The 13,830-nt window shown below is 42.4% G+C and overlaps 1 protein-coding gene across 5 annotated transcripts in view; it reads left to right on the top strand.

Annotated features, from left to right (window-relative positions):
• The window catches only part of ARHGAP27 (Rho GTPase activating protein 27), a 1,395,760-nt gene that overhangs the window by 633,229 nt on the left and 748,701 nt on the right, over positions 1-13,830 (top strand). The gene's annotated exons all lie outside the window — the stretch shown is intronic.

Below are 13,830 nucleotides of genomic sequence, written 5' to 3'. Positions count from 1 at the left end.
AAAGAGGTTATAGTGCCCCTCTACTCATCACTCATCAGACCCATCATAGAGTACAATGCCCCATTTCGGATGTACCTTACAAGACACTTCCAACAGCTGGAAAGACCGCAAAAGTTCCTCACCAAGAGGATTACTGGTCTCAAACATATGTCCTGTGCAGCCCAACTGAAAAAACTCCGGCTGTACTCAGTGGCATATCGCTTACTCAGAGGTGATCTCTGCCTGACTTTCAAAGCCCATGTCCAACTCAGAATTGATGGACATGCTCCAACTAAAGAAATCCAAGTCACTGCGAGCCACGCGCTCTAGTGAGCTAAACTTCACCACAACAATAAATAGAACATGCTGGAGGGATAGATTCTTGTCACAGAGACTCCCCATGCTTTGGAACAAAATTCCAAATTACATCAGGCAGAGCCACTCATTAACACTCTTCAAGGGAAACCTTGACGAGTGGATGGGTAACAGAAAATACACCCCTGGGATCACTTTGTTGGCTCTGCTTGACAGAGGATCAGTTAATTAATCAATGGGGCTGTGAAAGCCGACACACTTTGGCTAGGCTTATAAATGCCCTCGGGCAGATAGCCTATTACCTACCTATGAACCTACATGGAAAAGGAATGGCTTTAATTCCCTCAACATTTCCTAGTGTACAGTACTGCTAAGAACAAGAAGTGAAGCTAGTAACTCTGTGTTTCACTCTGCTTATGCCCTGGACTGGTCAACTGACCCTTTTTAGCTATGAATTGAGCTCCAAAGCAACAGTAATAAAAGGATGAACTTGCAGCGTGCACAACAAGAAAAAATTACAAAAAAGAAAACATGGTTTTACAGAACATGCAACTGGGTACTGCAGACAAAAACATTTACCCAAGAATCTTATTTATGTAGATTTCAATTTATAACAATATTTACATTGTATGAGCATTTATTTTCTCTAAGTATTAAGCAGAATTTTATCAAGATATACAAGAGTAAAGTTTAAATGTTTGTCGTACTATTACAGTCATCACTAATGGGTATCCTGCCATCAGATGGCCTGACTGTACAGCCCAAATCCTGAGCTGTAACTTCCCACAAGGCCTTAGCCATCTCCCACTCACTGCCCCATAAGGATATCGGTGGTGTAAGACATGCATTCGGTAACACCATCGTCAAATCTTTCTTGTCATACTGTTTGCTACCATTCATGACCACAGTGTTGTCAGGCTAGTATATTTTCTGTTTCCAGAAGAAAAGAAAGTATCCCTATAAGGGAATTTTCAGATCTGAACACGGTGTCAGTCAACACCCCTCTTATACTATCACTTTCGGGAGTCCACATCTCTGGAAGTCATACTAGCCGGTCAGGCTACCTGTGGGTAGGATATCCCAATAGCGATGACTACAACACTGAAGGTACTCAAACATCTACATTTATGGTAAATTCTTAACACAGCTGTATTTTTATATGTTGTTGTCCAGTATCTGAAAAGCATGTAAAAGAAGCAGCATTAAGTAGCATTTTAAAGTAGGTGTTCTTTCTTTTTAAAGTAATTCAGTATTTGTGTTCGGGCTTTTATCCACTTAAAGTGTCTGAAGTAAAGTGTAAATAAATAAATAAGGTAAAAAAATATTCATTCTCAGGATGGATCTCTGATAGGATAGTGTATCAGAAGCTGGTAATGACAGACTGCTTCTAGTGCAGTATTCAGTAATCTCCTAGTGACCTTGAAACTGAAGGCTTCACATGTATATGACCTTAACTGATCCTTCACTACTCTGTCACTTCCCAGACATGTGACTAAGTCCATAATGATCCTTTTTTGGTTCTGTATAGATGAACTACACCCTGAAAGGCTGTGCTTGTTTTATGCAGAAAGTTGTAAAAAGCTCTTTTAGGGGATGGCCAGAGTGGTTCAGAGTAACATAACAAATTCTTATGCCACCACAGCTTAGGATTATGGGAAATATAAGGCAACTTAGTCACACGATTTTGTGCAGCTTGCCGTTACTCACCCTCCTGGTGTACCCCCTACCTTCTCACGAGGGGAAAATCGGTCAGTCCCTGAGTAAATATATGGATACCCATCTAGTCATCCAGGCTTAATTTGAATTATGCTAGGGTGCCATGTTTTTAACTTTTAGGGATAGTTTCTTCCAGAGATGGGATAGGCATTGAATAATAACTTTGCCTCATCAGTACATTTTATTTGTGTGCTGCTGTGGATTTAAGACCCTGGTTCTGATATTACTAGACCTGAGAAGATACAGGAGATCAGGGAGGATGGGGTGTCAGGAGTCGCATAGAATGCAAGCAGTAGATCACCACTCGAGCCTCTGGGGTAGCTCTTGAAGCCTTTCCAGGTAGCACAGGAACTTCATGCCAACAGTCTTCCATGTTTGGAATCTCTGGAACCTTACCAGCTGCTTAATATGCGTAGAAAGGTAATACTAAAAGAATTGTTGCACTCAATAATTTGTCTAATTGGGGGTGCCTTTAGATATTAGTTGTACTAAATAGAAGGACTTTTTTTTAGATATTAGTTGTACTAAATAGGACCTTTTTAGATATTAGTTGTACTAAATAGGACCTTTTTAGATATTAGTTGTACTAAATAGGACCTTTTTAGATATTAGTTGTACTAAATAGGACCTTTTTAGATATTAGTTGTACTAAATAGAAGGACTTTCGCACTGTTGCTGTTACAGGCTGGTCAAAAGACAGGGAACTGTCAACCCCGGTTCCAAGATCCCAGACTCCTTTATTATTTCGAAGTGGAGTGTTGGTTATATTGTTTGTTGGGGGACAGTGTTTTTTTACTAAATGTGATATTACTTCACTTTTTCACATTAAAGTTTTAGCCCTGTTTCTATGCATCACTTGTTTACAAGGGTTATTTCTTGCTGTAATAGTGGTTATCAGAGGGAAGTTTGATGTTAACACCTAGTTCACAGTCATCTGCAAACTTGTTAACCAAAAGTTTGAAGATCGGAGATGTAGGTGCCAAAATGAGGATTCCTGGTACTAGGCCCTGCACCACATCATTAATTACCTGCGTACTTTCTGAGGAGGTGCCTGCAACCTTAATTGTGTGGGTTCTTGGCTATCTACCTCACCATGTATGGATATACTTTTAAGGCAGTTTGTTTACAATGCAAGGATGAGGTAGAGTGTCCAATGTTTTGGCTAGATTCAAATAAGCTGCATGAACAGAAGGATTGCTGCCAACAGTCTGTACGACCTTCTCAAAGAAATTAAGTACTCTGAGTAAGCAGGCTCTCCCTCTGATAAAATCAAACTGATGTAGCTCTAGCCTGATAAGGTTTTGTTATCATTTACTCAGCTTTGTGTAAATTACACAAGCCCATTAAAAAGTATTGTAATTTATGTATTGATAGGTAAAAGCCTTTCCTACAACAATCTTTTAATAGTTTTCCATTGTTTTAACCTTGTCATTAGGCCAGTCATTGAGTACAATGCTCCTTTGGGTATGTAGATATCAAAATACTTGTCACAACTGGAACAACTGCAATGATTTATCACAAAAAAAAAAAGAAATCCAGGGCCTAAGTCATAAAAACTATGCAAACTGTCACAAAGCCTTGTCTCTCTTCATGATATCATACAGGCTGTTGAGGTGAGGTTTGCGTCTCATACAGAGCCTCAGCTGACTATATTTTGTCAAACCTTTTAAACATCTGCAAATCCAATGGTGTCATAAACACCCACATAAGGGACTTAAGTCTTTTTTTGCAAAATTAAAAGAACCTGCTGGAGAGATAGGAATGTATCATAGATAATAATAGCACTCATAAGGAACAGACTTCCACACCACATAAAACAAAGCACTTCTTCACTCTATTCTAATGGAATCTTGATGAATGGATGGGTAGCCAAAAACTCCCACCCCGGTTTAGCACCATTGCTCTTCATGGATAGGGGATCATGTAATTACCCCAAGATGTATTTGTCCCACATTTGGATATTATATTGCAGAACATAAGGACTAATAACTAGCGTGGTAGTGTAAAGCTAGGTTTCTTAAGATATTCACAGATCAACAGCCTAATATGATCCTGTGAACCTGTGGAATCTGCTGGACACCAGTTTCTTGGTAGTGAAGGCAGGTCTTTTATTACACAACTGGTACACTGTGCTAACAAATCTTTAGTTATGTGACAGATATGAGATTGTGTATGTATGTATGTATATGTATATACACACGTGTGCATGGGTACATATCTGTGTGTATATATGCGCATGTATGCTTTTCGGTATGGCTGTGTGCATGTATATATACACACACGTGCATGGGTGCATTTGTGTGTGTGTGTGTGTGTGTGTGTGTGTGTGCGTGTGTGTACACATGTATCTATGCTTTTCTGTATGGGTGTGTGTGTGTGTGTATGCTTTTCTATGTGTGCGTGTGTGTGTGTGTGTGTGTGTGTGTGTGTGTGTGTGTGTGTGTGTGTGTGTGTGTGTGTATAAACGTGTGCATATATGCTGTTCTGTATAGGTGTGTGTGTGTATATATATATACACACTTGCATGTATGCTTTTCTGTATGGCTCTGTGTGTGTGTGTGTGTGTGTGTGTGTGTGTGTGTGTGTGTATAAACGTGCATGTATGCTTTTCTGAATGGCTGTGTGTGTGTGTGTGTGTGCGCGTGCGTGTATGCACATGTGCATGGCTGTGTGCATGTTTGTGTGTGTGTGTGTGTATAAACACATGCACATGTATGCTTTTCTGTATGGCTGTGTGTGTGTGTGTGTGTGTGTGTGTGTGTGTGTGTGTGTGTGTGTGTGTGTGGGTGTATATGTACACATGTGCATGTATGCTTGATATCTAGCTCAGGAGCTGATGTTGTGTATTTGACTGCAGAACTCCTGTTGTGTGTAGTCACAGCATAATGGTCTTCAGGCTTCATTTCTCTGTTTTCTTTATTTCCAAAGCAATCATTCAGTTTTACACACTACAGGTCCAAATAAATTAACAAGGCAACATTTTCTGGTGATGAGGGGTTGGTTCCAAAACACTTTTCAGAACTCATTTTTGAAATCTGGGAGGGACAGCTTACTTTGACTCATTGTGGTCAGGACCAAATAAAAGTTCCTCTTTTTATAGAAAATATATATTTTTCTCTTCCTTTTTATATTTCTACTGCTTTAAGTGCCCTGCCCAGCCCCATGCCTTTGGTTTGTGTTTCTTGAGAGTTTTTTGCACGCTGAGTCACGTTTGTGGTTTACGCTCTGCACTATAGATATTCAGTCTTGACTGGTAGTAAACTCACTAAATAATGCTGAGGCAGCTTTTGTGGGGGGGCTGACACTTAAGTTTTATGCTACATGTGGACCTGGACTTTCTTGCAAGGGTGTAAATGTGACCGTCCCTATTTTGGAGGAATGCTTCCATTTTCATGTCTGATTCACTCCTACACAGGATGTCCACCCTGATTCACCCCTACACAGGATGTCCACATTTTTGGAGGTATGTCCCTATTTCCATGCATGCTTTACCCCCTTACACCATTTTCTGAATCCCCTTCATTACATGTGATTTTTGAAGCTGTCTGGTAGAAAACCAGACTACAAGACCAACATAGGATTAGCAACAATAATTTAAAGAGGAGGGAGCACATCTTGCATCCCCCTCTGTCTGAAGCAAAAATAAATCACCACGTGCGGTAGAATTTTGCAATATAATTCATTAACGTCTGCAGATTTTACACTCTCCTTGATGCTAGTGCACAGTGGCACAATGTGTATGTTACGATGGCGTGCAGTGCTGCTTTCTTATGTTTCCGTTTGTGTTTTTAAACTTGTTTCTAAGTAGTATCCCACATTCCTGCTGGAAGCAGGAAGAGTTATGTGCTGTTTGATATTCAAATTTTATGCTAAATAGACTTCCAGATTTTTTGGCTGGATGTCCCTACTTTTCAAGGACTCTTGTTCCTATTTTTCATGTCTGCAGGTCGAGAGGTTTGGTATAAATGAGTTATCGTATCCAAAGTCGAACAGTAGTTGTTCTTCATGTTTCACTGTTGCAGTCAACACTTGTGGGTTATCCCTGCTGGGTAGCCCTCGGCCAGCCTGAATACCAAGAGTAAAGGATTTCCCTCCTGCGTCAGCTGTTCATTGGCTGTGGCTGATGTCAGGTCATCAGGGCTATAAAGGGTGACAGCCGACGCCATTACATCAGTCTTTCTTGCAGTGGAGCCCGAAGCAGAAGCAGTTTTGCGAATGTGTCGGTCGGCCATTGGCAGAGTGAGGAAAACCGTCTAAAGCAAAGTGCCCTGTTGGGGAACATTTTCTTGCTTTTAACTGATGACAGAGAAAGTCAGCAATTGTCTCAGCTGTGGAAAGCAGATCCCACATCGAGACTTCCATTCTCTCTGCGTCGTTTGTTTAGGCCCAGACCACAACTTCCCCGGGTGTTGGTGCTGTACCCTGTTTAATTGTCGAACCATACGTAGAAGAGCTGAAGTTGTAGCTAGGCAGTTTAGTGAGATTTTTTCTCAACATGAAATGGTGTCAGTCTCTCAGCCGCCTACTGACTTACTTAGAAAAAAGAAAGAAAAAGGAAAACGCACTGCGGTCGAATCCGTGATGGCAAAGTCATTACCAGTGAAACTGTAGTCCTGCAGCACCCCAAGAAGAAGAGCAAATAGGTGGAGTTGAAGAAGAATGACAGCACCTCAAAACAGCATGTGTGAGGACTACAGAACAGATATGTGGATGAGCCAGGCATGGAAATAAAGTACATAAGGAAAACTGGTGGTGGAATGCAGAAGTCCAGGAAGTCATCAAAAGAAAGAAGGAGTGCAGGAAAAAGTCGGATATAGAAAAGTTGGATCAGGTTAGGAAGGAATACTGTTTGGCTTCAGACTTCCCTTCTCCTCAACCACCCCTCCCAGACACTTAAAGCTGTTTCACTATTTTCCCTTCTATACAGTTCTCAGCTTCTTCTGAACCCCACCATGAGTCAAAGTAAGCTCTCCCTCCCAGATTTCAAGAATGAGTTCTGAAAAGTGTTCTGTCAGGAGCTATGAAAGGTGTTGCAGTAGCAATGAACAAGGCATCAGAGGTACTCTAGCAGCTTCTAGAAAGTAAGTCAGTAGATGGCACAAAGAAACTATATCAGGTTGTAAAACAGAAAGATACAGGAAATAGTCCGATTCCCTTCATGAGGGAAGCAAACCACAACCTCTTCGCCAGCCCCCAGGACATCAGAGGCAGATGGAAGGAGTACTTCTAGCAGCATTTGAATGAAGAAAACCCCCACAGAAGCTGTACTGCCCCTGACATGGCCTACAAAGAGATAAGAGGAAGAGATCACCATAAAAGAAGTAAGAACAGCATTAAGGAAGATGAAGTCAGGGAAAGCAGCAGGCTCAGATGAGGTCACAGCAGATATGATAAAGATGCTGGGTGAGATAGGGGAGAAATGGCTTGTGAGGTACTTATAGCATTATGGAGAGAAAGGTATGGTCCCAATGACTGGAGAATAAGCATACTAGTGCCAGTGTTCAAAAACAAAGGGGACCTTCATAAATGTGGGCAGTCCAGAGGTATCAAACTCCTGTCACATTGCATGAACGTTCTGGAGAGGGCTACTGATAAATAGATACACAGAGTAGTAGAAAGTAAGATGAGAGGTGAACAGTTTGGATTCAGATCAGGATGCGGCACAACTGACCTGATGTTTTCAGTGAGACAGATAGCCGAAAAAAAAGCTAGGGATGAGGAAGTAGACCAACTGGACATTCCTAGACTTCAAGAAATCATAAGACAAGGTCTGCAGAAGGCTGATTTGGGCAGTCCCGCAGTGGTTCAAAGAACCAAAGACATTGGTAGAATTAGCGAAAGCTATGTACAAGAACTCAATGACTCATGTATGAACAGTGTTTGGTATTGTAGAGGAGATTCTAGTGGAAGTCAGTGTGAACCAGAGTTGAGCTCTGAGCCCACTGCTGTTCATACTGGTGATGGGCTACATTAGCAAACAGGTTGGAGGGGACAGATCAACAAAGTTGCTGCATCTAGACAGTGTGGCATTACAGACAGACTTGCTAAGGCCTTCAGCAAAGGATAGGGTTATGCAATGCAAAACTGAAGCCACATTGGGATGAAACTTGAGTACAGATAAGGCAATTGCAATGGCAGCAAATGGTGGGGTTTAGAAGAAGCTGAGAACTGTATAGAAGGGAAAATAGTGCAACAGGTTAACAGCTTTAAGTGTCTGGGAGGGGTGTTTGAGGAGAAGGGAAGTCTGAATGAGGAGGGAAAAGCTAGAATCCAAGGGGCTGCAGCCAACTGGCACAGAGTGTCAAGGGGGGGGGGTATGTCAGAGGAATGCCAAAGAAGCTGAAAAATAAGATGTACAAAACAGTGGTGTAACCAGCACTAATGTATGGTAGAGAAACTTGGGAGGTAAAGGCAGAGCAGCTAAGAGGCTAGAGGTGATGAAGGTGAAGTGCCTGAGAGGGGTGGTAGGATGCACACTGTGGGACAGATGAGGAAATTAGGACATATGAGCAGAAGCCAAAGTAGCTCCAATTGCAGAAAATATCAAAGGGAACAGATTGCAGTGGTTCAGACACATGTGCAGAAAAGCAGAAGACAATCTAGTGAAAAAGATTTGGGACAGACAGGAAGAAGGCAACAGGAAACAAGACCATCCAGCAATGAGGTGGACTGATTGCATGAGAGAAGTCCTGTCAGGTATGAGTGTAAATGATGGCAGGAGAGTGGCACTGACTAGAGAGAGAGAGAGAGATGGCAACAGTTGACACAACACCCCAACCCTGTGTATGAAATGAGACAAATTCTGGGTGATGGTCACTGTTGTTGTGACACCCTGACCTCATGTCCAAAATGGAAAAATGTAGGCTGTTTCCAATGCTGTTAGCTCTTTTTCTCCACATTCGCCATTAGACAGAGTTTTTTTTAAACTTTATAGCAGTAACATGCTGCCCATGGTCATCCTTAGCCTTTCCGTGCAAAAACATATCAGACATGTTCTAGGGAGAATTATTTCTATGAAAATATTACTAAATATGGCAGAAACATTTTATTTTTCATATTAGGCTAAAACCATCAGAATGATTTATTGTGGTCCTCCCCAGACACAATAATTGTACCCTACTTGTCTACCATTGTCACTGTCATTCCCTCTGCCCCATACTGCCTGCTTTAGTGCTCCATATCACCCAGTAGGGGGTGTCACAATCACAGAGGGTTTACCTTTCATAGCCCTTATCTGACTGTCTGGCAGTGGGGGTGACAGGAGCTGTGATATCACCCAGTAGGGGGTGTCACAACCACAGAGGGTTTACCTTTCATAGCCCTTATCTGATTGTCTGGCAGTGAGGGTGACAGGAGCTGTGATATCACCCAGTAGGGGGTGTCACAACCACAGAGGGTTTACCTTTCATAGCCCTTATCTGATTGTCTGGCAGTGGGGGTGACAGGAGCTGTGATATCACCCAGTAGGGGGTGTCACAACCACAGAGGGTTTACCTTTCATAGCCCTTATCTGATTGTCTGGCAGTGGGGGTGACAGGAGCTGTGAGACTTCATCTGTGTCTGGGTCATTATTCTTCTCAAGCCTCACTCTCTTCATTATCTAATAGTTGAATGGCACAACTCTTTGTGTACACACCACATGTGGCACACTGCTGGAGCAGAACTTGTACTACAGACGTTGTGGCTGTGTGCATCTACACGCACAACTCTTTGTGTACACACCACATGTGGCACACTGCTGGAGCAGGACTTTTACTACAGACGTTGTGGCTGTGTGCATCTACATGCACAACTCTTTGTGTACACACCACATGTGGCTCTCTGCATCTACACACACACACACAAAACTGTATGTACACACCACTGGTGGATCTGTACATCCACACACTTAACTCTGTGTACACATTGCTTGTCGCTGTGTACATCCACATACTTAACTCTGTGTGTACACATTGCTTGTCACTGTTTACATCCACACACGTAACTCTGTGTTCACACTGCTTATGGCTATGTGCAACCACACACTTAACTCTGTGTGCACACATTGCTTGTGGCTGTGTACATCCACACAGTTAACTCTGTGTGTACACATTGCTTCTGGCTGTGTACATCCACATACTTAACTCTGTATGTACACACTGTTTGTGGCTCTGTGTATCTACACACTTAACTGTGTGTGTACACACCACTTGTGGCTCTGTACATCCACACACTTAACTTTGTATTCACACCGCATATGGTTCTGTGCATCCACACACACAACTCTGGGTGTGCTCACTCCTTATGGCTCTGTACATCAACACACTTAACTCAGTGTGTACACATTGCTTGTGGCTCTGTGCATCCACAAACTTAACTTTTACTGCACACACTGCTTGTGGCTCTTGTGCATCCACACACTTAATGTGTGTAAACACTGTGGCTCTATGCATTGACACACACAACTCTGTGTATACACACTGTTTGTGGCTCTATGCATCCACACAATAAAATATTGAGCTCAAAATCTAAAAAACTTTTGCAGTGCATTAAGCAGCAGTGCATTCCATGAAGATGTGATATTTCATGTAAGCTGTTAAAATGTACTGCATAAATGTGAACACTATATGTATTTTTTTTTCATAAAAAGACATCTCAGCGGCAATTTGCTGTCCCCACACAACACTTTATGCATAAAATATCAGTGTATGCACATGTGATTTGAATTTTCATATGATGCCCCATTGTAGCACTATCAGTAGATTAATAGATGTTCTTCGTGTTTCACTGTTGCAGTCATCGCATTTGGGTTATCTGCTTGCAGTAGCCCTCAGTCAGCCTGATTAACAAAGTCTTGGGTCCTGCGTCAGTTGCTGTCCCTTCTTCTGTGACATCAGGTCATCAGGGGTATAAAACATGCAGCCGATGCCATTACCCCCGTCTTTCTTGCCGGTGGGCTGACTCCTGAAATTTTCGTTTTCGAGATTCAGAACCGAAGTCTTCAACTAAAAGCTAAGTACCCCATTGGGGAAACTTTTTCTTGCTCTAAACCGATGTCAGTAAAAGTAAATAATTGCATTACTTGTGGAAATCAAATACCTCATAAAGATTTTCATTCGTACTGTATTCCTTGCCTAGGCCCTGACCACGACATACCTCTCTGTCGGTTTTGTGCCTTATTTGAACCACGAACTATCCATCGTCGGTATATTTACGCTGCTAAATATTTTGGTGCTTGGTTCAATTATCCTGATATGTCTTCAGTAAGCCATCCGACTACCGACATTCCAACAAAACGCAAAGATAAAGACAGAGACAGGCTGCCCCTGATACCCGCTACGTCAGATTCACAGGCCTCTACTGAGACCCATTCAGAGTCCGGTATGCCGCAAGATGCTTCAACTGTGGAACCTGCGGATGTCTCTACCTTCGATTGGTCCAGAGCCGCTGTGCAGGCACAGGCTCCTGAGGGTGTATTCACTCCTACTAACTTGCATATTAAACCGACGCCATCGTCTTCTTCAAGGCCTAAAACTCGAACCATGCCTAGAAAACTGATGCACAAACCACATGGTCAGGCCTCTATGCCTAAAAAACAAATGATAAAAATGGCTGAAGACCTTATTACTTTAATCAGGGGAAGCCAACCTTCCACCTCTAAGAGACCTAGGACTGAGTTTGCTTATGATACTTCTGACCAGGATTCTGAATTTTCTGTTTCCTCTGATGATCACAATTTACCCTTATTTACCTATGAGGATTCTGATGCTGAGGACTTTATTCCTTCTGCCCCCCCCCCCCCCCCAGAGGATTTCTCTTTTGGTGAAACCTTGCATACTCTCAGGGAGCATTTTCATTGGGAAAGTCAGGATTTCTCTGATTCTAAAAAGAGGCTTAAGGATTTTTTACTCCTGCCCCAGCACAGGCCTTTAGCCATACCTCCTGTTCTAGACATTGTTGATGATGCCTCTTCAGAATCTAGCTTGGCCCCTGACTCTTTACCTCCTGCTCCCAGAAAACCTGATAGATATTACAGGGTCCTTGACTCTCACAAGTTCCTTTTTAAAAAATCCTACTGCGGATCCTGAGACCATTTCACAGGGGACCCAAGGGCATTAAAGCTACTACTGCCAAAAATCCTACCCCCTCTGATAGAGACTCCAGGGCGCTGGATAGTTGGGTTAAGAAGGTATATACTTCTGCAACTTTGGCCATTAGGGCCTTAAACTGCCAGCTTCATATGTTAAAGTATCAGCAGCATATTATTGGATTGCTTAAACAGAAAATGATGTTGATTCCTGATTGTGCTGAAAATAAGGATTTACAGGATTTACTGCATTCAGCTGAACAAGTTGGAAAACATACTTTGCAATGTGGTTTTGATTCACTAGAGGCATCTTGCAGGGCTGCTGTAACTGGGTTTGTACTTAGAAGGAATGCTTGGCTTAAGGAGCAATCCTTGCCAGATCATGTTAAAGCAAAATTACTGGAAGCTCACTTAAACCAGGACCGCCTGTTTGGCAACAAGGCAGAAGAAGTTCTTAAAAACATGGAGGAAAAAGCTAAATCTATGCAAACTGTTAAAGATTTTTTACAAGTACAACCTCCAAGGTTTAGTAGTCATTGGCCTTCCAAAAATTGGTCCGTTCCTGCCTCTTCCAGACCTTCTCAGTCCAAACCCAGATCCAAAAGAGCTCCCAGGCTTCAGTCCCAGGGTACGCACAGGATTAAGTAGTGGGGGGTCTCCAATTCCAAATCTGGGAGTAATAAAACTCCCCCTATGGTAAACTGTCTCAGTGACTTCTTTTTAAAACTGCCAAGCACTTCTCAACTGACTGCCCCTTTGGGGGGAAAGATTGCTCTACATGCAAAAAACTGGGAACTCATTACCCAGGGCAAATGGGTTTTAAATAGTGTCCCAAGGATACATATTTAACTTCCACATATTACCAACACCAAGCAGGTGGCCAGATCTATCCCCAAATCAGTGGGCAGAGGCCCAAAAGCAAGTACTCTCTCTCTTAAGCATGGGGTCTATTCAATTGGTACCAGAAGAGGAAAAGGGACAAGGTTTTTAACTCAAGACTTTTCCTGGAACCCAGAAAAGACAGTTCATGGCGTCCTATCCTGGACCTACTCTAAACACCTTCTTGGTGATTCCAAAATTCAAGATGCTGACTCTTCACCAGTTGCTCCCTATGCTAGGCAAAGACACCTGGTTGGCAACACTAGATTTAAAAGAAGCATACCTGCACATCCCAATCAGGGAATCTTGCAGAAGATTCCTACACTTCAAAGCAGGCTACATGCACTATATGTTCTCTGCATTGCCCTTTGGCTTATCTAATGCGCCCAGGGTATTCACAAAGTGCCTAGCTCCAGTCATTGCATTTTCCAGACAAAGAACTATTCAAATATACCCATACCTGGATGATTGTCTAATTCAGGCAGAAAGCCAGGACATACTTTTGAATCATCTAGCCTTTGTACAAAGGGTGCTAACGTGTCTGGGGTACACCATAAACGAAAAGAAATCACAGCTGGTACCCTGTCAAGATTATATTCCTGGGAGCAAGCTTGAATACAACTTCCCAGATGGCTTTCCTTACACCAGAGAAACAAATTCATTTCAAAACCTACTTCAAACAAGTGGCCACCAAAACCCTGCTATCTGCAAGGCAAATACTTCAAGCCTTGTGGTTCATGGCCTCCTGCATTCTTCTAATTCCATATGCAAGACTACATATGAGGAAACTACAATGGTATCTAAAAAGCCTATGATGTCAACATTCTCAGGATCTAGAAGCAATGATTCCTATCATACCTTATCTACACCTAGAG

The sequence above is a fragment of the Protopterus annectens genome, chromosome 13.part0 (genome assembly GCF_019279795.1).
Source record: "Protopterus annectens isolate FY-2018-M chromosome 13.part0, PAN1.0, whole genome shotgun sequence".
Classification (NCBI taxonomy): Eukaryota; Metazoa; Chordata; order Ceratodontiformes; family Protopteridae; genus Protopterus; species Protopterus annectens.
This window is presented reverse-complemented; position numbering and strand designations above follow the sequence as displayed.